The sequence below is a fragment of the Topomyia yanbarensis genome, chromosome 1, assembly GCF_030247195.1.
Source record: "Topomyia yanbarensis strain Yona2022 chromosome 1, ASM3024719v1, whole genome shotgun sequence".
In the NCBI taxonomy this organism is placed as follows: Eukaryota; Metazoa; Arthropoda; class Insecta; order Diptera; family Culicidae; genus Topomyia; species Topomyia yanbarensis.
In genome coordinates this window covers 122,919,667-122,944,569 of record NC_080670.1, presented here as the reverse complement: position 1 = coordinate 122,944,569, position 24,903 = coordinate 122,919,667, and the positions used below count along the sequence as shown (strand labels likewise).

The following is a 24,903-nucleotide window of genomic DNA, read 5'->3' as shown; positions in this document are numbered from 1 at the left end:
ACTATTTTATTATAATCGACATCATCATAATTATTATAATCACAATCATCAACATCATCAGCATCGTCGTCGCTATAGTTATCTGAATCGTGTTTCTTTTCCCAAAGATTAAGTTTCCTTTTCCTTTTCAAGCACAATTCATGCACTCGGTTTTTTGGACGGCCTATAATTTTGAACATTATATAAACAGTATAAAATGTAGAGCATGTTACTTTAAAAAGCGAATGAATTAAGGATTACCCTTCATTCTGTTCTGAGTAAGCGACGAATTTCTGTGAATGCTGGTTTAGGAGGAAGTGCATTTTTTTGGAACTGTTAACAGCTTCTCAAAATATTTCGAATTTTTATCGAGCACTTTCGTCTCAATTTGATGACTGTCTTTCCAAAATTGATCAAACCTTTTACATGTTTTAATTGCTACAGCTTTTGCATTCCGAGCGAAATTCTTTTTTTTTTCATTTTCTCCCACATCAAATGATCTCATAATTTTCTCAAACCCAGCCTTTATTTTATTTCTATTTTCACCTTTGGTCACTTTCCAGACATCGAATGATTTTCTTTTATCCATTTTAACGCAACTAATAATACAAAGCACTACACGCGTTCATCAAAACAGTCGTCGGCTACTGCGATTCGATACATGAATGGGATTGATACCAATTAAACTGTCACGGCTCGTGGTGTTGTTGTTTATATATGACATCGAAGTACAAAAAAGCAAAAGTTGATTTCGAGATATTTGATAGTATTTTTATTGCATTTTCGAAAGAGTACAAATTTAGCTGCTACTTTTTGCAACCTTCTGAGTTAGAGGTCATTGAAAACTATCATTTTTATTTAAAAAAATGATCGTAACTCGATAACGAAAAATGATATCGATTCACATTCTTCAGCAAAAATATGTGCAATGAAAAGTACTAAAATTGCTTCATTGAGAGTATTAAGATAGACTAACTACTTAAAAAGTTATAGTTAAAAAACTGACTTTTTCAGAAACACCCTAAGTTAAAGAATAATAATAATTATAACATGAAAACCGATAGTGCTATAACTTTGATGCATTTGAAAATGTTTCATGAAAAACATTTTTCTACAACTTTGCTGAAGTAAGTACCTTGCTATACCATTTCGTTCGAAAAATAATTTTTCGAAAAGAATGTTCGAGAGGACCACCCTAGTTAGATTTTACTTTAAAAGAAAGCCAATTTTATTCCCACAAATATTCTCTCAGACATAATTTCTCTAAAACGAACGGTTTGGAAGATATTGATTTTTGTACCAAAAAACCGCCCCTGTGACCCATAGTGCAAGGGTGCTACTTTGTTGGTCCATTCACCACTTCCTCTGCATCTCGGAGAGTATACTCGTAATCACTCTGTGGACAGCGTCCCAGGTATGCTCGTCGTGGCTAATCTCTTCGACGATACTGTCAACTATTACACTCTACGAATACTTCTTCGAACCTAGACCACGTGTTCCGGTATCTCTGCACGTTTACACACTCCGGGCAAAGGAGTGACGAAGCATGTCCAAACCGGTGCAAGTACTTCCGGAAGCATCCGTGCCCGTACAAAATCTGCATCAAATGTAAGTTCACATCTCCATGCTTCCTATGCATCCAAGCTGTCACATTTGGGATTAGTCCTCAGCCATAGTGATGCATTTTCGGGATCATGCCATCGATAACGCATACTACCTCCGACAATATTGTTCTGTAACCACTCGCGACTCGTACGGGCATCAGCCGGAATGTCCTGTTCAGCTTTTCACGGCTCCGTTTGGTTTGCAGCGCAGCACCCCAGGGAACCCCATATCGAAGTATCGATGACGAAACGATAGATAGCAGACGTCCCGTGCTGCTTTCAGACAGCCGACGTTTGGCATGATTCTCGCTATTGCTTTTGTTGCCCTCGCCGAATTTTCGCATGCGTAGTCGACGTGGTTGTTGAAACTCAACCAGTCGACGGTTATCACACCAAATTGCCACAGTGGTCCCAAAGAGCAAAAAAGGGGCTTTTAGATTGCATCAAAACTGTTGACTATAGTAATGAGAAAGTTTCTTGGAATGGAGCTCCTCTTCTTTATGTCTTATCGAATTGATGATTAATCCCCCTAGTAGTGAGTTACGAAATTTATATTCTTCAATAATTCAGATACTTACTTCAGCAAACTAGTGGAGACACTCATTGCAAACATTTTACCTGAAGACTTGAACTCTCTAGCTTTTATTCTTTTTGAGATATAGGGCATTATTTGTGAAAGGCCCATTAAAAGCAGTTTTTAAATCATAAGTTTTCTTCTAAATTTTTACATTTCTTACAAAAGAAATGTATAGGATTCGCTCAAACTTTGAAAACTTTGTCCGAGGCCCGGAGGGCCGAGTCTCATATTTCAATCGACTCAGCTCGACAAATTGAGACAATGTCTGTATGTGTGTGTATGTGTGTATGTACAAAATGTCATGTAATTATCTCAGCAACGGCTGAACCGATCTTAATGAAATTAGTTTTAAATGAAAGGCCTAACGTTGCCAGTTGACACTATTATTTTTGATTTTCGATATGTTGTTTATTTTCTGAGATATGGGCGATTTTGTCAAAACACAGCAGGATTTCTGCAAATAACTTTCGAACAATACAATATTGTCCCACACACTGCACATAAATAGAAAGCTTGTAAAAATACATTTCTAACAAGCTATAGATTGTCAAAATCCGTGCACGAGCGGCGGAGATATTAAACATTTTGTATTTTTATTCCTCGCTTACCAATTTTCACTAGCTAAAAATGAGATTGTTTCATACAGAGTATTGCTTTACTGGTGTTTTAGGGGCAAAACTAAACCGATTTTGAATATCGGGGTATGAAAACACATCTACGTGATTCAAGGAATTCGATGTTTGGAACATTTTGAGAATTACCTCTATAATAAATGAACTATTTCTCAAAAATCAATATACAAGTTCACTTCAAAGACAAAAAATGTGTTGACAGTGAAACAGCGAGTTCTAGTATTTATCCCTTGGATTAGGCGTTGCGTTCAATCAGTGCTGCCAGGGATAGTTTTTTTTAATAAAAATTAAACAAATTTTCTTAAAAATCATTTGGCATCCCTGCGCTAACACAAATATTTCATGTGTTTGCACTCTTGAAAATTGTTCAAACAGCACAAAATTTTTTTTCGCATGGCGATTTGTTTGACGTACATGCCGGTTTGACATTTGACAAACAGTGCTCCATCAAACTTGTTTTATTATGTTTGTCAAACAATATTAGGCGTAACGTCCGATAACGCATCAATGCAAAAATTTGATGAAAAAAGTTAGTTAAACAGTTGAACTCGTGTACTGGCCTTGTCAAATTTGTTTGTCAAACACATATATTTGATCAAACTTTGCTTCATCAAATATTTCACGTTATGACAAACAGTGTACTGGTAGCTTTACGGAATTACTTCGGGGAGGGGGTTTTTATGAGCATAACACCCACTCTAATTCCACTACTTAGCGGTTAGTTCCTTCAGTAGGGTTACAGCACTACTCCTCGACGGTGATGTGTTCTTCACCATCAACACAGACTAGCAATTTCTACATGGTAGTCAGAAAGCTAGCAGTGGGTCGAAACTATATGCTCTTCCCCTACGAAGACAATCTGGGCGGCAAACTTCAGAGTGTCTAATTTACCAAGCCCTTACCTTGTGCCACTCTGCACCGAAACTTTCTTCTCGTACCATTCAGCGCCACTTACTCGTTCAGCTCCGGACTTGTTCGCAAACTACTCGGTCCAGTCCCCAATGATGGATCTGGCCTAGTCCGAAGGAGAATTCCTAGGCGAGATTCTCCCGATACCGAGCGGTAGATTTCTCCCGATGATGATGTTCGTTTCCGTGAGCCAATTAGCTCCCCGCTTTGTTCCGATCTACTCGATGCAGCCCCGGCGATGGACCTAGCCTACTCTATAGACCAGCCAGTAGGTGCTAAGGTCCATCCAGCGATTCCGGGTGGAGCGTAGCTTTCGGTTCGCTTGCGCCCCAATGATCCATTGCTAGCTATTCGACGCGGTCTGATCCCCGGCTGTGCATCTACCCTACTCACGAGCTATCCGGTAGGGTGTCAAGGCCGGTCCGGCGATTCCGGTTAAGTCTGACGTCCGTATCACTGGCGCCCAGATGACTAGAACCCGGTTCTACGTTGCGTACTACTCAACTGGTCCCCGGCGGGGGACCTAATCTACACCAACGGAGAGTTCCCCGGCGGCGGAATATCTCTCGAATTCCAATTTGTGGTTTCACGGCAACTTTCTAGTCAAGGCACTATGGGTCACAAGGGCGGTTTTTCGGTACAAAAATCAATAACTCCCAAACCGTTCATTTTAGAGAAATTTTTTCTGAGAGAATATTTTTGGAAATAAAATTGGCTTTCTTTTAAAGTAAAATCTAACTAGGGTGGTCCTCTCGAACATTCTTTTCGAAAAAATATTTTTCGAACTAAATGGTGTAGCAAGGTACTTACTTCAGCAAAGTTGTAGAAAAATGTTTTTCAAGTAACATTGTCAAATGCATCAAAGTTATAGCATTATCGGTTTTCATGGTATAATTATTTTCCTTCTTTAACCTAGGGTGTTTCTGAAAAAGTCAGTTTTTTAACTATAACTTTTTAAGTAGTTAGTCTATCTTAATACTCTCTATGAAGCAATTTTAGTACTTTTCATTGCACATATTTTTGCTGAAGAATGTGAATCGATATCATTTTTCGTAATCGAGTTACGATCATTTTTTTAAATAAAAATGATAGTTTTCAATGACCTCTAACTCAGAAGGTTGCAAAAAGTAGCAGCTAAATTTGTACTTTTTCGAAAGTGCATCAAAAATACTATCAAATTACTCAAAATCAACTTTTGCTTTTTTATCCTTCAGCGAAAAATGTTGACATCAACATTATGATCAAATGACATCAGCTTACGGTTGTTTTTAACCCTTTCATGCCCAACTTTTTTCTAGTGCTTGTAGGGTTTCAAAACTATTTTTCCTTGGAAACGGTTGGGTCAAGAAACACGAAAAGCCTATTTTCATAAAGATAGGTGCTTCCATGGCAGTGCTAGAAGCTGGTCAATTTTTACCTTGTAATGCTCAAAGCAATTCTCCCAGAATAATTACAATAGTTCAATTACGTAGAAAACGTAGCCAACGACAGTCTAAATTGATAAGTTTTATCAGTTTTAGATATAATATTGCACCATAACGAAGATATATGAAAAAATCATTTTCCGTCGTCAACGTAAACTATCCCTGGCAGCACTGCTCCATCGGAATCCAATCAGACTAATTGCAATAACTTCAGTTCTAGAGTTCTGATCCTTGTAACTGTTAATACTCAAATTAAAGCCAATAATCACATTAATGAGCCTTACTTGTTTTTGTGAGCAAATCTCGCCTCAATCAAAAGTTATAGCTGTTTAAAAACGTTGTTGTCCACAAACAACCTGGGCATGAATGAGTTAAGGGCCTGGTCATCGCCATTTAGCACCTGCTTTACTAGATCAAAAATTCGAGTTTTTAAATGATTTTTTGAGCTTGTCAAATATATGAACACAAATATTGAAAACGTTAGGCTCAGGCAGATATTTATTTTACTATTCTACATAACTATTTTATTATAATCGACATCATCATAATTATTATAATCACAATCATCAACATCATCAGCATCGTCGTCGCTATAGTTATCTGAATCGTGTTTCTTTTCCCAAAGATTAAGTTTCCTTTTCCTTTTCAAGCACAATTCATGCACTCGGTTTTTTGGACGGCCTATAATTTTGAACATTATATAAACAGTATAAAATGTAGAGCATGTTACTTTAAAAAGCGAATGAATTAAGGATTACCCTTCATTCTGTTCTGAGTAAGCGACGAATTTCTGTGAATGCTGGTTTAGGAGGAAGTGCATTTTTTTGGAACTGTTAACAGCTTCTCAAAATATTTCGAATTTTTATCGAGCACTTTCGTCTCAATTTGATGACTGTCTTTCCAAAATTGATCAAACCTTTTACATGTTTTAATTGCTACAGCTTTTGCATTCCGAGCGAAATTCTTTTTTTTTTCATTTTCTCCCACATCAAATGATCTCATAATTTTCTCAAACCCAGCCTTTATTTTATTTCTATTTTCACCTTTGGTCACTTTCCAGACATCGAATGATTTTCTTTTATCCATTTTAACGCAACTAATAATACAAAGCACTACACGCGTTCATCAAAACAGTCGTCGGCTACTGCGATTCGATACATGAATGGGATTGATACCAATTAAACTGTCACGGCTCGTGGTGTTGTTGTTTATATATGACATCGAAGTACAAAAAAGCAAAAGTTGATTTCGAGATATTTGATAGTATTTTTATTGCATTTTCGAAAGAGTACAAATTTAGCTGCTACTTTTTGCAACCTTCTGAGTTAGAGGTCATTGAAAACTATCATTTTTATTTAAAAAAATGATCGTAACTCGATAACGAAAAATGATATCGATTCACATTCTTCAGCAAAAATATGTGCAATGAAAAGTACTAAAATTGCTTCATTGAGAGTATTAAGATAGACTAACTACTTAAAAAGTTATAGTTAAAAAACTGACTTTTTCAGAAACACCCTAAGTTAAAGAATAATAATAATTATAACATGAAAACCGATAGTGCTATAACTTTGATGCATTTGAAAATGTTTCATGAAAAACATTTTTCTACAACTTTGCTGAAGTAAGTACCTTGCTATACCATTTCGTTCGAAAAATAATTTTTCGAAAAGAATGTTCGAGAGGACCACCCTAGTTAGATTTTACTTTAAAAGAAAGCCAATTTTATTCCCACAAATATTCTCTCAGACATAATTTCTCTAAAACGAACGGTTTGGAAGATATTGATTTTTGTACCAAAAAACCGCCCCTGTGACCCATAGTGCAAGGGTGCTACTTTGTTGGTCCATTCACCACTATCTCTGCATCTCGGAGAGTATACTCGTAATCACTCTGTGGACAGCGTCCCAGGTATGCTCGTCGTGGCTAATCTCTTCGACGATACTGTCAACTATTACACTCTACGAATACTTCTTCGAACCTAGACCACGTGTTCCGGTATCTCTGCACGTTTACACACTCCGGGCAAAGGAGTGACGAAGCATGTCCAAACCGGTGCAAGTACTTCCGGAAGCATCCGTGCCCGTACAAAATCTGCATCAAATGTAAGTTCACATCTCCATGCTTCCTATGCATCCAAGCTGTCACATTTGGGATTAGTCCTCAGCCATAGTGATGCATTTTCGGGATCATGCCATCGATAACGCATACTACCTCCGACAATATTGTTCTGTAACCACTCGCGACTCGTACGGGCATCAGCCGGAATGTCCTGTTCAGCTTTTCACGGCTCCGTTTGGTTTGCAGCGCAGCACCCCAGGGAACCCCATATCGAAGTATCGATGACGAAACGATAGATAGCAGACGTCCCGTGCTGCTTTCAGACAGCCGACGTTTGGCATGATTCTCGCTATTGCTTTTGTTGCCCTCGCCGAATTTTCGCATGCGTAGTCGACGTGGTTGTTGAAACTCAACCAGTCGACGGTTATCACACCAAATTGCCACAGTGGTCCCAAAGAGCAAAAAAGGGGCTTTTAGATTGCATCAAAACTGTTGACTATAGTAATGAGAAAGTTTCTTGGAATGGAGCTCCTCTTCTTTATGTCTTATCGAATTGATGATTAATCCCCCTAGTAGTGAGTTACGAAATTTATATTCTTCAATAATTCAGATACTTACTTCAGCAAACTAGTGGAGACACTCATTGCAAACATTTTACCTGAAGACTTGAACTCTCTAGCTTTTATTCTTTTTGAGATATAGGGCATTATTTGTGAAAGGCCCATTAAAAGCAGTTTTTAAATCATAAGTTTTCTTCTAAATTTTTACATTTCTTACAAAAGAAATGTATAGGATTCGCTCAAACTTTGAAAACTTTGTCCGAGGCCCGGAGGGCCGAGTCTCATATTTCAATCGACTCAGCTCGACAAATTGAGACAATGTCTGTATGTGTGTGTATGTGTGTATGTATGTATGTACAAAATGTCATGTAATTATCTCAGCAACGGCTGAACCGATCTTAATGAAATTAGTTTTAAATGAAAGGCCTAACGTTGCCAGTTGACACTATTATTTTTGATTTTCGATATGTTGTTTATTTTCTGAGATATGGGCGATTTTGTCAAAACACAGCAGGATTTCTGCAAATAACTTTCGAACAATACAATATTGTCCCACAAACTGCACATAAATAGGAAGCTTGTAAAAATACATTTCTAACAAGCTATAGATTGTCAAAATCCGTGCACGAGCGGCGGAGATATTAAACATTTTGTATTTTTATTCCTCGCTTACCAATTTTCACTAGCTAAAAATGAGATTGTTTCATACAGAGTATTGCTTTACTGGTGTTTTAGGGGCAAAACTAAACCGATTTTGAATATCGGGGTATGAAAACACATCTACGTGATTCAAGGAATTCGATGTTTGGAACATTTTGTGAATTACCTCTATAATAAATGAACTATTTCTCAAAAATCAATATACAAGTTCACTTCAAAGACAAAAAATGTGTTGACAGTGAAACAGCGAGTTCTAGTATTTATCCCTTGGATTAGGCGTTGCGTTCAATCATGAGGTGAATAATGTTGGATGGTATATCAATACACAGATCAAAAAGTAATTCACCTAGTAGTGAGATAAAAGATTTCTCATATAATTATACTCGTGGCGTCACCGAAAGCAACTGTATGTTTGAAGCCCAAAACTCTAACGAAAATTTAGCTCTTTTGCAAGATTTAGGTTATACCATCATTTGCCATTCCTCACACGCCCCCCATCTCTCTCTCTGTGTCTCTCTTCTATCGCATCTATCTAGCTATTTCTGTATCCATTTCTAAGTTGTGTGATAAGATCTTCTGCCAATCTGAAGTATATATTAATTGTAATCGCGAAGGTTTGAGAAAACAAAACTATTTTTTGTCTGCTGCTACATCAACTCAACTTTAATTCAATTGTATTCAAAGCCTGTATTTACATTATAATTAAGGAAATCTATGTCAGAAAAATATTTGGCTTAATTAAGGAAGGCTATATCAGAAAAATATTTGGCTTAACTGGGTAATATAAAAGTTTGACGATGAAAATTTTCAAAAGAGACATTCCACGTGCGATATTTAAACTATTCGTATCTCTATTGAATTTTGAATGAAATATATGCTCAAAGACTGAAAGCTGAAGACAGAAGGATTGGACTTGCCATCAACGTTTCGAAGACAAAATACATGAGAGGAAGAGGTTCTAGAGACGACAATGTGAACCTCCCACCCGAGTTCGGATTAACGGTGACGAAATCGAGATGGTCGACGAATTCATGTATTTGGGCTCACTGGTAACCGACGACAATGATAACAGCAGAGAAATTCAGAGATGGATCTTGGCGGGAAATCGTGCCTACTTTGGACTCCGGAGGATGCTCCGGTCGAACAAAATTCGCCGCCGCACGAAGTTGATTATCTACAAGACGCTGATTAGATCGGTGGTCCTCTACGGTCACGAGACCTGGATTATGCTCGTGGAGGACCAACGCGCCCTTGGAGTGATCGAACGAAAGGTGTTGCGTACCATCTATGGTGGCGTGCAGATGGAAGACAGAACGTTGCGCAGGCGAATGAACCATGAGTTGTATCAGCTGCACATTCGTTGTATTGGTACAAACTTTCATGAAAAATAACGGATCAAAGACAAAAAATATCCACAAATTAGATCCAGGAAAAGAAGTCTCCCAAAGTACCCACTCTCGATGGGGCATGCAACTACAATGTGTCTTCTAACTTGTCGTCGTCCATATCTGGATATACTGAGCAGTTCTAGTATTTATCCCTTGGATTAGGCGTTGCGTTCAATCATGAGGTGAATAATGTTGGATGGTATATCAATACACAGATCAAAAAGTAATTCACCTAGTAGTGAGATAAAAGATTTCTCATATAATTATACTCGTGGCGTCACCGAAAGCAACTGTATGTTTGAAGCCCAAAACTCTAACGAAAATTTAGCTCTTTTGCAAGATTTAGGTTATACCATCATTTGCCATTCCTCACACGCCCCCCATCTCTCTCTCTGTGTCTCTCTTCTATCGCATCTATCTAGCTATTTCTGTATCCATTTCTAAGTTGTGTGATAAGATCTTCTGCCAATCTGAAGTATATATTAATTGTAATCGCGAAGGTTTGAGAAAACAAAACTATTTTTTGTCTGCTGCTACATCAACTCAACTTTAATTCAATTGTATTCAAAGCCTGTATTTACATTATAATTAAGGAAATCTATGTCAGAAAAATATTTGGCTTAATTAAGGAAGGCTATATCAGAAAAATATTTGGCTTAACTGGGTAATATAAAAGTTTGACGATGAAAATTTTCAAAAGAGACATTCCACGTGCGATATTTAAACTATTCGTATCTCTATTGAATTTTGAATGAAATATATGCTCAAAGACTGAAAGCTGAAGACAGAAGGATTGGACTTGCCATCAACGTTTCGAAGACAAAATACATGAGAGGAAGAGGTTCTAGAGACGACAATGTGAACCTCCCACCCGAGTTCGGATTAACGGTGACGAAATCGAGATGGTCGACGAATTCATGTATTTGGGCTCACTGGTAACCGACGACAATGATAACAGCAGAGAAATTCAGAGATGGATCTTGGCGGGAAATCGTGCCTACTTTGGACTCCGGAGGATGCTCCGGTCGAACAAAATTCGCCGCCGCACGAAGTTGATTATCTACAAGACGCTGATTAGATCGGTGGTCCTCTACGGTCACGAGACCTGGATTATGCTCGTGGAGGACCAACGCGCCCTTGGAGTGATCGAACGAAAGGTGTTGCGTACCATCTATGGTGGCGTGCAGATGGAAGACAGAACGTTGCGCAGGCGAATGAACCATGAGTTGTATCAGCTGCACATTCGTTGTATTGGTACAAACTTTCATGAAAAATAACGGATCAAAGACAAAAAATATCCACAAATTAGATCCAGGAAAAGAAGTCTCCCAAAGTACCCACTCTCGATGGGGCATGCAACTACAATGTGTCTTCTAACTTGTCGTCGTCCATATCTGGATATACTGAGCAGTTTTTTTTTCGCAGTATTGGTCTGTATAGGACTTATTTATCCATATTTCCTGCACGAGAATTCCGAACTAAACAATATGAAAGCTATAAGGATGAATGGAAAGAGACTGCATTTCAATCAACTGAATGCACGGCTTTTATGCTATCGACATAGCCTAAACATTTCACACTATTTACTTCAATGCAAATAAAAACTTTGAAATATCTACCTGTCTCATTCACTAATCGCATTCTCCCTGTCGTTCTATGTTCAAGGGGCTTGAAAGCACATGTGACCTTGTCTCACTTTACTATATTCAATTGCGCATTAAAATACTGGACCAGTAAATTCTATTCTGTACATAAATCTGTTTTTTGGGAATATGTGATCAAAAAGTAAACTTCGAATTCCAAAGCAAATTGAACGTTCCAGGTTCCTGATAACTAATTAAGGTCCAACAATAAAGTAGAAACACCAGATAATTTTAAAACGACGCCGTCAAGTAAAGAAGCATGAAAACTTAAAGGATAAAACCAAAAAAGATGGAAGCCCTAGAAAGTCCACTGCATATTTATTAGCCTTTTCTCAGAAGAAAAGGCTAATAAATTTCAAAACTTTCTGATGCAATGGTTCTCAAATTCCTACAATCCAGTTTATTCATTTTCTTTATTCAAAAATATTTTTAGCTTCAAATATATGACCATTTCATTTTAATATATTACTTCATTCCGCATCTTTTTATTTGTTTTGTTCATCTGCGTTCATTTTACTTATTTTATTCGTTTCATTCGTTGGATTCACTCTGATCAGTTTATTCTTTTTGTGCATTTTACTCATATCATTCATTTAACTTATTTTATTCATTGTTTTCATTGTATGCAATATGCATTTTATTCATTTTTTTCCAGTTTATTCACTTTGTTCAGTTTCTTCATTTATTAAAATCTGACTACTTTTTCAGTTTTAATCATTTCATCCAAATAATTTATTTGATTCAATTTATTTCTTTATATTAATTTATAAACTTTTACCATTGTTCAATTTTTCATTTTAATCAATGCATTTAATTCTGCTCATTTTCTTCCTTTTATTCATTTTATCACTTCAGCTCATTTTGTTTATTTGATTCGTTTGTTTTATTTATACATTTCATTTATTTTTTACTTTATTCATTTTGTTCATCCATTCTTTTTATTCATTTGATCCATTTCATTAATTTGATTCATTGTATTCACTGGATGAATTAAATCAATTTGATTCATTTGATTCATTTGATTCATTTGATTCATTTGATTCATTTGATTCATTTGATTCATTTGATTTATTTGATTCATTTGATTCATTTGATTCATTTGATTCATTTGATTCATTTGATTCATTTGATTCATTTGATTCATTTGATTCATTTGATTCATTTGATTCATTTGATTCATTTGATTCATTTAATTTATTTGATTCATTTGATTCATTTGATTCATTTGATTCATTTTATTCATTTGATTCATTTGATTCATTCGATTCATTTTATTCATATCTTTAATTTTATGCATTTAATGTTCAGTCATTCGTTTTATTTCATTCAATTTGTTAGTATGAGTCAATTTATTCTATTAATCTTATAACTATTTCTAAATATAATCCTTATTTTTATGTAATAACCTAATCTGATTTGATTCGTGTATATTATAATTGTGATTTACATTAATTTTTCTACTCATTTTATGAATTTAAAAACCTATTGTTTCATTATTTGCTTTACTTTTTTATTTCGGTCGTTTTGTTGATTTCTATAATTTATTCAGTTTATTCGAGATTTTATTCGTGCAAGACTAGAAACTGTTTTCATCCCATCTCTAGTTGGGTGCCTACTTCTCGTGAGTTCTGCAAACTAATCCAATAGTGAAATGTGTAAGAAATGTCTCATCTCACTGCTAGGTGGATTAACTCGGTTTTTGGAAGAGAATTTTCTCTTATTTTTAATTTTCACTATATAAACGTTCTAGAACATTGTTTAGACTATTAAACTGCATTACTTTGCCAAAGACGAAAACTTGATATCGCTATTATGTGTGGAGATATTTACGTTTCTTGATTGAAAATAGCTCTTTTTCCAATGCGGATAACTTTTAAGCGGGCAACAACGAGCAAACCACTCGATAAACAAATTAAAGTGCAAGAAAAGCACAACCAATGCTGGAAAAACCAGATCTCCCCAAGGCGGCCCTCTATGGAACTACTCGAGTTGAAATTTGTCTCATTCCGTCATCAATTACATTACTATATATTACTATTAGTTCTGAAATGAAAGGTTAAAGTCGCAATAATTAGCCTTTCTTACTTTTGTTGGCACGTCTTAAGTAAATCGAAAGTTACAGTTGTTTAACAACTTAATACATACGTCTGACATTAGAAACTGACAATTCCGTTGCGCCTAATTCATAACAATGGCGCAAGTGCAACAAAATGGTAAATAGGGGAACATGCATTTGATGACGGAATGAGACAAACTTCAACTCGAGTATTTCCATAGAGGGCCGCCTTGGGGAGATCTGGTTTTCCCAGCATTGGTTGTGCTTTTCTTGCACTTTAATTTGTTTACAGAGAAGTTTGCCCGTTTAAAAGTTATCGGTGTTGGAAAAAGAGCTAGTTTCAATCAAGAAACGTTAGTCTAAACAATGCTCTAGAACATTTATATAGTGGAAAAAATTCTAGAAGAAAACTTATGATGAAAAAACTGCTTTTAAGGGGCCTTTCACAAATAATGCCCTATATTTCAAAAAGCATAAAAGCTAGAGAGTTTAAGTCTTCAGGTAAAATGTTTGCAATGAGTTTCTCCACTAGTTTACTGAAGTAAGTGTTTGTCTATCTGAATTATCGCAGAAAATAAATTTCGTAACTTACTACTAGAGGGATTACTCATCAGTCCGATAAGACAGAAAGAAGGGGAGTTTTTTCTCGAAGACACCACATTGCTAAAGTTAACAATTTTGATGCAATCTAAAAAACCCTTTTTTGCTCTTTGGGACCACAGTGCAGTGCCGCCTCGATGCAATCACGTATCCTCAACGGTGATCTGCATCCGCTGTACCGCTTTGCAGTTGCTGACCAATAACTTGTGGTGAGATATTTGCAGCTTGATCCCGTTTATCCAGCTCTCGATCGCGTCTATTGTCTCCGTCACCGACAACTCCACTTCTTCAAGTGTCTCACCCATCACCGTTAGTTACATGTCTTCCGCGAAATCCAAGATTTTCACTTTCCTGGGAAGCCGCAGAATTATGACCCCATCGTACATCCCATTCCAAAGAGTTGGACGAAGAATGGAGCCTTGAGGAACGCCCGCTGCGACTCGCATTGACTTCTGCACTTCGCTAGTCTTATAGCAGCTCTCTGCTCTAGAAGTAGCTCTTCAGGATCTGGCGTAGAGAGTTAGAAACCCTCATTCTGTGCAGCGCTGCAGCGATGGCTTCCCAGCTGGCGCTGTTAAATGCATTCTTAACATCTATCGTGACTACAGCAATCTCCTCTTCACTTCTATTTAGATACCTTCTCAGAACTCTTGAGCACTGTCTGAATTGCATCCACTGTCGATGCTCCTTGGCGCAATCCGAGCTGCATCTTGGACACTCCGCGCTTCTCTTTTGTGCCATTTTTTTGAGAAACCAGTTTCTAGATCTAGGAAATAAACGTAAATTTCAATAACAAAATTCAATAACTGGTTTTGCCTTTCTCGTATAGAAATGTTATGCAATCACTATAAAAATCGTCAACTTAATCCCGGCCTAAATTTTTTGATCTATATAGGCTTAGGTAGGAGTATGCAATAAGCAGTTGCTACTTTAAAATTAAAACTAGTTTGAAATTTCTTAACAAGTTGAAAATTTTCGGCAGGGTCCAGACCCCTCGGATCTTTCTCCTTAATCCGCCGCTAGTTTCAAGCGATGTTTCAGTGTCGACACATAGTATCTCAAGATCTTGGCTGTGTGTATGTGCAAATCGTACTGAATATGTAATATATATTTCCATCATTGTATTGAACATAATCAGCCATGGAATCGTAATTTGGACGAATGAGAATTGCACCACTAAGACTATCAGCACCGGTGCGTAAGCAAATGCGTGTGTATTTTGATTACGCTAAACGATAATATTTTATTTAGACACCCGTTTTCGCACCGGTCGTTGCCAAAATAATAATCTGTTTTAACACCGGTAGTTGTTATTATAGTTACGTTACACTTTTTTGCAATCATGCAATTAAATAATCGTTTTTTCAATTATATGGACTTTATTCAGTGAAAAAATATTGCTAGAAAGAAAATACATTTATTTATTGAATTCAATAAAACCATTTCAGTAATAAACATCATTCTCTTTTCTAAAAATATTTTATTGCAATGATTGTAAAATTATTCAAACTGGAAATGTTTATTGAGATTAAAAGTTAGTTATTGTTTCAATGAAAAAAATGCTCATACCATTAATTTTGCCGTTTGAAGCAATAAACATTATATTATTGAATTGAATAAGACATTTTTTGTTCAAATATGCTAAAATTCTCTATGTAATAAAAATGCTAAGAAATGTTATGGGTTCGGAACGGACAATGAATTCTAATAACTAATGTTTACTACGGCCGCTCTGAATCAGGAGTGTAATGAAAAGGATCTCATGCTAGATATTACAAACAAACTTGCGGAGAAGGAATCTTTACGACCATTCAACGATTGTTTTGCGGAAACAGTTTATACGAACGATCAGTTTCGAATACGCTTTCGTTTTTATGTATTTCGAAGCCTTTGAAGAGGAGCTAATACTATATTGAAAAGCCAGAGAAAGTTGGGTTTTACCAAATTATACGGAAGCCATCTGACGTACGTCCTTCAGACGCTGCAGTCAAATATATTCGGATGGGAGAAAAATTGCGCGTTAATGTATGTGAGAATACTGCCATACCCCAGGTAATAGACGTTTAAACTGATTTTCACATAAATTTTGTAGCCCAAATGTCCATCAGCTGTGGTCATATTGTAGACAGCATAGCCGGGTAAACATATCTGGGTTTTAAGTATATTCAAAGGCAATTTTGAATCGCAGAATAGTGGGCTTATTCATGAATACTTGGTAAGCTGGACTGTAACCATTCGAAATGAAAACATTACTGTACAACTTGGGCAGAACAGTATACAGTAAAACAAAAATAATTAAGTGATAGTATTTTATGTGTGGCTTCAATAATAATATTAACTTGCGTAAAATGCGTTGTTTTCCTAGGTTGATACACGGAGAACGTTGTTATAGTAATCATATCTCATCTAACTAACCTAGAACTAGAATCAGGAATCAGTAGCGACTGGTTCAAATAGCACGTTCCCCATGTTGATCGGAGATTTGTGCTTAAAAGACAATTATCAAAATTCACGTTGAGAGGAAGTTCCAAACCAATATTCACCAAACACATCTAGTGCTCGTGAACAAAAGGAGTATCGTCAACTCTTTCGTGACTGCTGTGAATTGCGCTGAACCAACAATAGTTTCTCCGGAATTTCCCCTCAATGTGGATTTTGACCCATACCAAAAGTAATTTTACTTTTGCTATTAATAAATGATATCCAATTCAGATTGTATGTGTAAAACATATAACTATCATTTTTAAGCAAACAACAATTAGTGTCTGTGGTATTATTGAGTCCCGTACAGAGGAATGCGCAACGCTGCCTAAAATGATGCCATCTTCTTTGTTTCTGGCACCCATAATTTTTGCTGTAATTTTGAGTGACTTCAACCGAGTTACACAATAAATTAATATGGAGTGAATTGAAAACCCACTGTTTCGTGGCTTATAGCACTTTATTCTTGATACTATTCCATGTAATTTATTTTACATTGTTACAAAATAAGCATAATAAATTGAATACAGTGTCTTGTTTCGACGATTGAAATATTTCGCCATGATATTAACTAACTAATACATTTCTTGCATGTTCTCCGAAAGAAGAATATTTGTTTACTTTGCACGATAGGTAGCCATCTGACTGTTCGATAGGTAGATTTGGGTTCACTCTGTGCGAGCCTTTATAACATAAACAAGGCCTTCGGCAACAAGTAGCCGCTAGCCGGCGCTACTATCGGCCAGTAGGCTTCCAGTAATCGATACATGAACTTTGCGTGCACCTATGGATAAAGTAAAGTTCAATCGGAAATTCTGGTTGGTTCTAATTCGTATTCGTAATTCGTATTCCGGCCGATTTCCCGAAAAAGCTTAACTGTGCAGTATTCCAGCGCCAATAACACAACTAATTCTAATTACAATCGGTTGTATCGCTGGAGCTGAAATACTAACTACAACTGCATCTATTTCAAGAAATAAACATTAAGTGCGTACCCTGGAGCAAATTGGTACACATGATTTTGTGGCAAGTTAATACAGATATATATATATATATATATATATATATATATATATATATATATATATATATATATATATATATATATATATATATATATATATATATATATATATATATATATATATATATATATATATATATATATATATATATATATATATATATATATATATATATATATATATATATATATATATATATATATATATATATATATATATATATATATATATATAATAACTGAATTCAACATTTTGTCGTCGATACGGTAATTCCAAAGATGAAATCAAATAACGAGTTATTGCTCAAAAATTATAAATTTGATTCCAATTTATCAGTATGGCAAATGACATAACACGGAATCTTGCTTTCAAACAACGGTCCTGCGGGGTAGTGCCAAATTTCGCTGCTTACCAAATTGGTCATCAAATCCACATCCATGTATCCACAGTTTGCATAAAATTGTCGGAGTAAGTCAAAAACTATTGCAACGAATTAACAAAAGTGGCTCTCCTAGAATTATAGGACATTTCCACATTGTTCGACGCGGAATACTTCTAGTAAATTTATAATAAACGTCTTGAAACAAGCAATTTCATTGTCCAACAAATTATAAAGTTAATTAACATTTCGTGTTACTATTTCTAAGAACAATATTAGAAATGTTAAAATGTATTAAAAATATCATTTTTATAAGTTAAGTACAACCACCCAACCCCGTCTACTCCCGCCCTCCCCATATTTACAGACTAAGTGAATTGAATTCCAAGTGCATTCACGTTTATGCATTTCACTATACTGCCTATGATCGCAAGTCAGTGCCATGAAGATAGGAAATCCCATAGAGAACGGGGCAAATAAGCGATCTTGGGTAGTATACAGTCGTGATTCGCTGGTTGGGCCACAGCGTTGTCCAACTAACGAATTTGATTCGCTAGTTGGACCGACTGACAAATGTCAAAAACTCTCCAAAGAAGATGTTGGCAGTGTAAATGCATCTGTTCTTATCTCTAAATATTGTCAGATTGATTGTCAAAGTAAATTTGGCACGAGATTTTGACGTTCAGATGCTTTTTAGTTGGACAATGGTCCAACTAGCGGAGGTCCAACTAAAAAGCGTTCCAGTTAAAAAGTGTCCAACCAGCGAATCACGACTGTACACCACAACACAATATTATCCCTCGAAAATATGATGAACCACCGGATGAAATGAGAAGGTGATGATGTAACAGGTGTGATCTGTGTCCTGCCATGCGTACCTATTAGCAATTAAATCCAGCGTTTTCGAACTAAGCGCTGCAGAGTGTATGATAAACCATTATCTTCTTTTTACTACTGGTCCTGAATTAAAAACTTTGCGCGAGAAAAATACACGCATTTTCTTTCTTCTCGAATCATAGTTTCCACAGTCTCCACAATCATCACCATTTGTTCGCAGCGATTTTCGATTTTCGTTGGACACTATCATTAGCTTTCGTATTGGCCTCCACATTTAAAAAATTTCGGGCTTTTACAAGCTTCAAAGCCAATGAAATTCCGCTTCTTGCTAGTATCCCATCAATCGGATCCTGGGACACATCATGCCCAGCTTGACATAATGCTACATCTTCCAGTTCAATCCAAGCTGCTTAGATGCACTAATTTTTACTTCCACGCAGAAAACATACAGCATAATCAAAACTGTGGGTAATTGAATTTCAAACAAATACTGTTCCTTTTATCAAACGACGAAATAATTGGTGTGAATCGAGGTTTGAAAGTATATTTTCATTAAAGTTACAATAAACTTTTAATTTCAATAATTGTTTTAATTTCTGTAAACTTTAAAAAAATGTTATTGAATTCAATCAAATAATTTATTGTCTCACAACCGATAGTTTTATTTATTGAGCTCAATCCATAATTTTATTTAAAATAAAAATCTTTCACGAGTCGAATCAAAACTCACGCAGAACACTTCTGCATAACATTTATCGTGAGATCTTTTTACATTTTCCTATATTTTGCCTCCTTTATGCGAATAGCAACGTTGGCGTCGGTTGGAAGAAGTTACCAAATATAGACACTCGCTGTAAACCGAAACGATAAGTTTCCATTTCCCAACCTGTTTACCAACCGCCGATGACGGTTAGTAAATAGCTTATACCCACGCCCGGTGCTGATAGTCTAAGTGGATTAAAACAGATTTTTTTTATTCAGTTCGTTTATTTGATAGGCACAAATGCTTAGCGGTTCCAAATTCATTTTTTGACATTTTTGATATCTTAAAACTAGATGGTTACAAATTTGAAATATTTTTTACCACAAGGGGGATTTTTTACAGCCATCTTTAAGCTAGAAATGCAATGCTATATACAAAAGTAGGATACAATAGGCTTTCTGAATTTTTTTTTTCTTAAAACTAGGAATCGAGTTTGATATACAAAAGGGGGAACATAGGTTTTTTTACGAAAAATTTTACAGCTATTTTTAAATTAAGAATACAGTTTGAAAGGGGAATAAGTTTTTATGAGAAATTAAACAGCTATCTTAAAAATAGGAATGCAGTTCGATATACTAGGTGGGAAAGAATATTTTTATGACAAAACTACAACTATCTTAAAACTAGGAATGCAGTTCGATATACAAGGTGGGAAAGAATATTTTTATGACAAAAATACAACTATCTTAAAACTAGGAATACAGAATGCAAATGTGGATTATTTCCAACATAGGTGTTGCAGCAGTTATATCAGGGACCGAAGAGAGTAGGGGGATATGTTGATAGGTAAGAAGGCCTAACTTGCCACTTTCAGGCAAACGGCAGATCAGCGACATGCCAGACTTCAAGACCTGGGTTGATGAGTGGGATTCATCGGATCTGCGAAATCGGGTCGCTTCCGCCTCAAATTGCGTGGTAAAGGCGACGGCGGTCACATAATGGCACTCTGATGCTGATCGGCTCCACAAGGCAGGACAGGGAACTTCTAAAAACGAGAAATAAAAAAAAGAGGAGCCTTATTGGCATATTTATCGTTTTTATGAAAATATAAATAAGGGACATAAAGGGAAGATCGCGATTTGCCAGCATATCCCGAACTGGAACATTGGGTGGTCTAGCTAGGGCCCGAAGGGAATCTTTTAACTGAAACCTGGCGTCATACCCGCTCCATACCCAGACAACGTGCTCGATGTCGTGATAGCCCTCATCACAAGCCACAGACTACTCTCCGCAAGCCCAATACGCCGCAAATGCGCATCCAAGGTGTAGTGGTTGGACATAAGCCGGGACATAACACGAATGAAATCCCGATCCACATCAATCCCCCTGAACCAAGACTTCGTTGATACCTTTGGGATAATGGAATGTAGCCACCGTCCAAGTTCACCATTGCTCCACAAGGTTTGCCAACTGTTGAGTGTCCTTTGATGACAAATACTAAAAAAATCGTTGAAGCAGATTGGTCTTTCGTATATGTATCCATCTAATGCTCCCCCTTTACTAAAGAGTCGGCCTTTTTATTGCCCGGGATAGAGCAATGAGATGGGACCCATCATCTGGTAAGATTTTTTAGATAACGTATACAAGGACTCACGTATCTTCCTCAGAAAATACGAGAATTGCTTTTTGGGCTTCATCGCACGAAGAGCCTCGATAGAGCTGAGGCTTTCCGAAATGATGAAGTAGTGAGCTGTGGGCAGAGTGTCGATGATCCCAAGGGCGTACTGAATTGCAGCTAACTCTGCGACGTAAACTGAAGCGGGATCATTGAGTCGTCGACTTTTCGGAATTTATTATAAAATATATTGGGGATCACTTACGGGCGTATATGGTCCGGGATTCCACGATCCTTCGTGGATGTGTCGAAGAATACAGTAGAATCAGAAATATTTTTGAGACGGACGCGGTTGGGATTATACGAAGAAGGATTGTTGCGCTGTGCCATGTAGTCGAAGTACAAGGACATAAATCGGGTTTGAGAATTAAGCTCGACGAGCCTCTGGAAGTTTCCAATCACCAGCGAGTTCAGAATGTCACATCGGATGAGCAATCGATATGAGAGTTTCCAAAATCGATTTTCCAGCGGGAGAACGCCCTCCAGCACTACGAGACTCATCGTATTGGTCGAGTGCATGCAACCCAAGGCAATGCGCAAGCAACGATACTGGATTCTCTCCAGTTTGATGAAGTGTATGTTCGAGGCAGAGCGGAAACAGAAACACCCTCAAATCGGTAGCCTTGGGCGCTGTAACAGAGACCACCCCGTCGCACAGTGATCATCTTCCATACAAAAGCCGGACAAACCCTCAAAAGTGGCCCGAATTTGATGAAAACTTCACATTGGGGTAATTTTGTCGCACTGAATTCATATTTGATTTTTTTATTTTTATTTTTACCTCAAAATTTTGGTACTTAGGGTGGTTCGAAAATTCAACATTAACGAATATGGAGGTGCACAATATATGAAAATCCATTTTCAAAAAAAAAATTGGTGTAGTGAATTTTTAGCAGAATACACATTTTTTCATTTGTTGATAATGCTGGTAGACATTCATAAATTATATTTCGTACCTTCGGGAATCAAACACAATCATGCGTCTCCTTCAGACATATAATGAAAAATCACATTTTTGCAAACCTCGGGGCAAAAAGGGGTAAAACAGCAGATTCATTTTTGGAACGTACACCAATTTTCAAGTATCATTAACTACAAGTGATCTTTCCGAACTGTTTCAAAATAAAGTACAGCCACTTTGAACATTATAATTTTAATTTAATGCACGATTTATTATTCGTGCTTCATGTCTGTGTGAGCAAAAAAAGCTTGTATCGACTAAATGGAAAGTTATAAGTCCAGCGAATAACCTTTCAAATGAAACCAGTTCGACCCTAATCGGAATCTTAACTAAAAAGATATATTAATTCGAATAAAATAGGTTTGAATACATTTTTTTTTACAGAATTGATCATCTATTTCACCTTTGAAGTTCTGTAAAAAATCTATCTTTCGTCTTCAAGACCTAATATTTTGAGAAAACTTCATTAAACCTCTTTACAAACAAAGAAAATGTTAAATCATGAAAAATCCAAAATAAATTTTAGAGGTTTTGTCCGGCTGGCGACACTGCGCGTCGTCTGCAAGTTGCCCTTGCGTGCATGAATTGACAATCGTCAATATCATTTACGTAAAAGTTGTTGAACAGGGAACTTAGACATGCATGTGCTTTTCAGACAACAGGTTTAGCAAAAAGTTATTTAAAATCAGTGAAAGACCATTCTGGTGCAGCTTCTCAAAAAGAAACTGAGTCAAAAGCCCCCTTAATATCCAAGAAGACTGAAGCCATCGCAAGGCAATCGGTCGTCCTTTTAGGCGGGGGGGGGGGGGGGCAAAAAACCTTAAAAAGTACCCTCGAACATACACTTCATCAAACTGGAGAGAATCCAGTATCGTTGCTTGCGCATTGCCTTGGGTTGCATGCACTCGACCAATACGATGAGTCTCGTAGTGCTGGAGGGCGTTCTCCCGCAGGAATACCGATTTTGGGAACTCTCATATCGATTGAACGGCTGTGATAAAAGTTTTGGGCAGATTCCCCATTCAAGAAGTGGTAGAACGCTCATATGAGGGCTTCGAGATCGCCAAAATCAACGGCGTCTTCGTGTGTAGCTATTACGCTCCTCCAAGGTGGACGGTAAAGCAGCTCAGCCTAATGCTGGAGCAGTTAATCGAGTAGTTGATCGGTCAGAATCCGGTAGTCATTGGTGGTTACTTCAACGCCTGGGGCTTGGAGAGTAACCTGAGAGACTTAAAAAATCAAATTGCCCCAAAAAGCTGTGACGAGAAGTAGACGCTTATCACTGGGGTGACGCGTACCTAGTCGTGATGGCGAAAATGAAGCGTTTGACGACGCCAGCCAAAATGTGCCCGAGTAAGCTGTATATAATTATCGAGGGTCTTTTCCCGAAGCACGATGCAACTATCTGGCCACCAACACCAAACGGCGAAGAAGAAGGAGCACACACGGACCATCGGTAAGTAACGATGAGCTCGACAAAGCATCGAAGTGTCTGAAAGAAAGCCCCCTGTCCGAATAGAACACCAAACGTGGCGCTGAAAGCTGCGATCCTGGCATATCCGGACGAGTTCAGGATGGTGCTGCAGAAGTGTTTAAATAAAGGTTCCGCGAAATTTGGAAGGTATAGAAGCTGGTACTGCAGCCACCGGACGATCCGGCCTCTTATGTCTGCTGGATACACTCGGAAAATTCTTGGAAAGAATCATCCTTAACAGGTTGAAGAAATGCACGGAGGGAGAGCGCGGACTAACAAAGAGGCAGCTCGGATTGCGCAAGAAGCGTCAACAATGAATGCAATTCTAACAATGTTTAAGAGTGCTGAGAAGACATCTAAACAGAAGTGAAGAGGATATCGATACTGGACTGTGATCATGATAGATGTTAAGAATGCATTTAACAGCGCCAAGTGGACAGCCATTGCTGCAGCGCTGCACAGAATGAGGGTTCCCAACTATCTATACCAGATCCTGAAGAGCTACTTCTAGAGCAGAGTGCTGCTGTGCGAGACGAGCGAAGGGCAGAAGTCAATGCCAGTCACAGCGTGCGTTCCTCAAGGCTCCATTCTTGGTCCAACTCTTTGGAACGGGATATACGATGGGGTCATAACTTTGCGGCTGCCCAGGAAAGTGAAAATCGTGCGAACAAAAAAAAATAATGAAATTTAAACGACATGTAAATCAATTCGAATGTAAACATGCAAAGATTGAATCAAAACTTTGATTGAAAATTACGTTAAAATCAATGCACTCAATTAGAGCATCAAAAAGCATACAATTTTACACTTTCGTTCGTGTAATATTACATGTCATTCATTTTACAGCAATAAGCGTCTAAAACATTCATTGAAGTGCATTGGTTTTTCCGTTTGAAGAAACTGTAATTTTCAATCCACGTGTAGAATTATAATAAAATTCGTTGAAGAAAGCACGACAAGTCGTGTGGATTTGTGGTGGAACTTTATTTTACATTTATATTCATGTTCCAAATATGTGCATGAAAATAAACTTAAAATTACAAAATATTTTTTCTGCGTGGGTTTCGCGGACGACATGTAACTAACGGTGCTTGGTGAGACACTTGAAGAAGTGGAGTTTTCGGTGACGGAGACAATAGACGCGATCGAGAGTTAGATGAACGGAGTCAAGCTGCAAATAACTCACCACAAGTTGTTGGTCAGCAACGTCAAAGCGATTCAGCGGATTCAGATCGACGTTGGAGGGCACAATTTTGAGTGATAACCGACGAACGG

At 37.2% G+C, this 24,903-nt stretch overlaps 1 protein-coding gene across 4 annotated transcripts in view; it reads left to right on the top strand.

Annotated features, from left to right (window-relative positions):
* Positions 1–24,903, top strand: part of LOC131684352 (protein ovarian tumor locus-like) — a 1,641,868-nt gene that overhangs the window by 1,315,963 nt on the left and 301,002 nt on the right. The window lies entirely within an intron of this gene.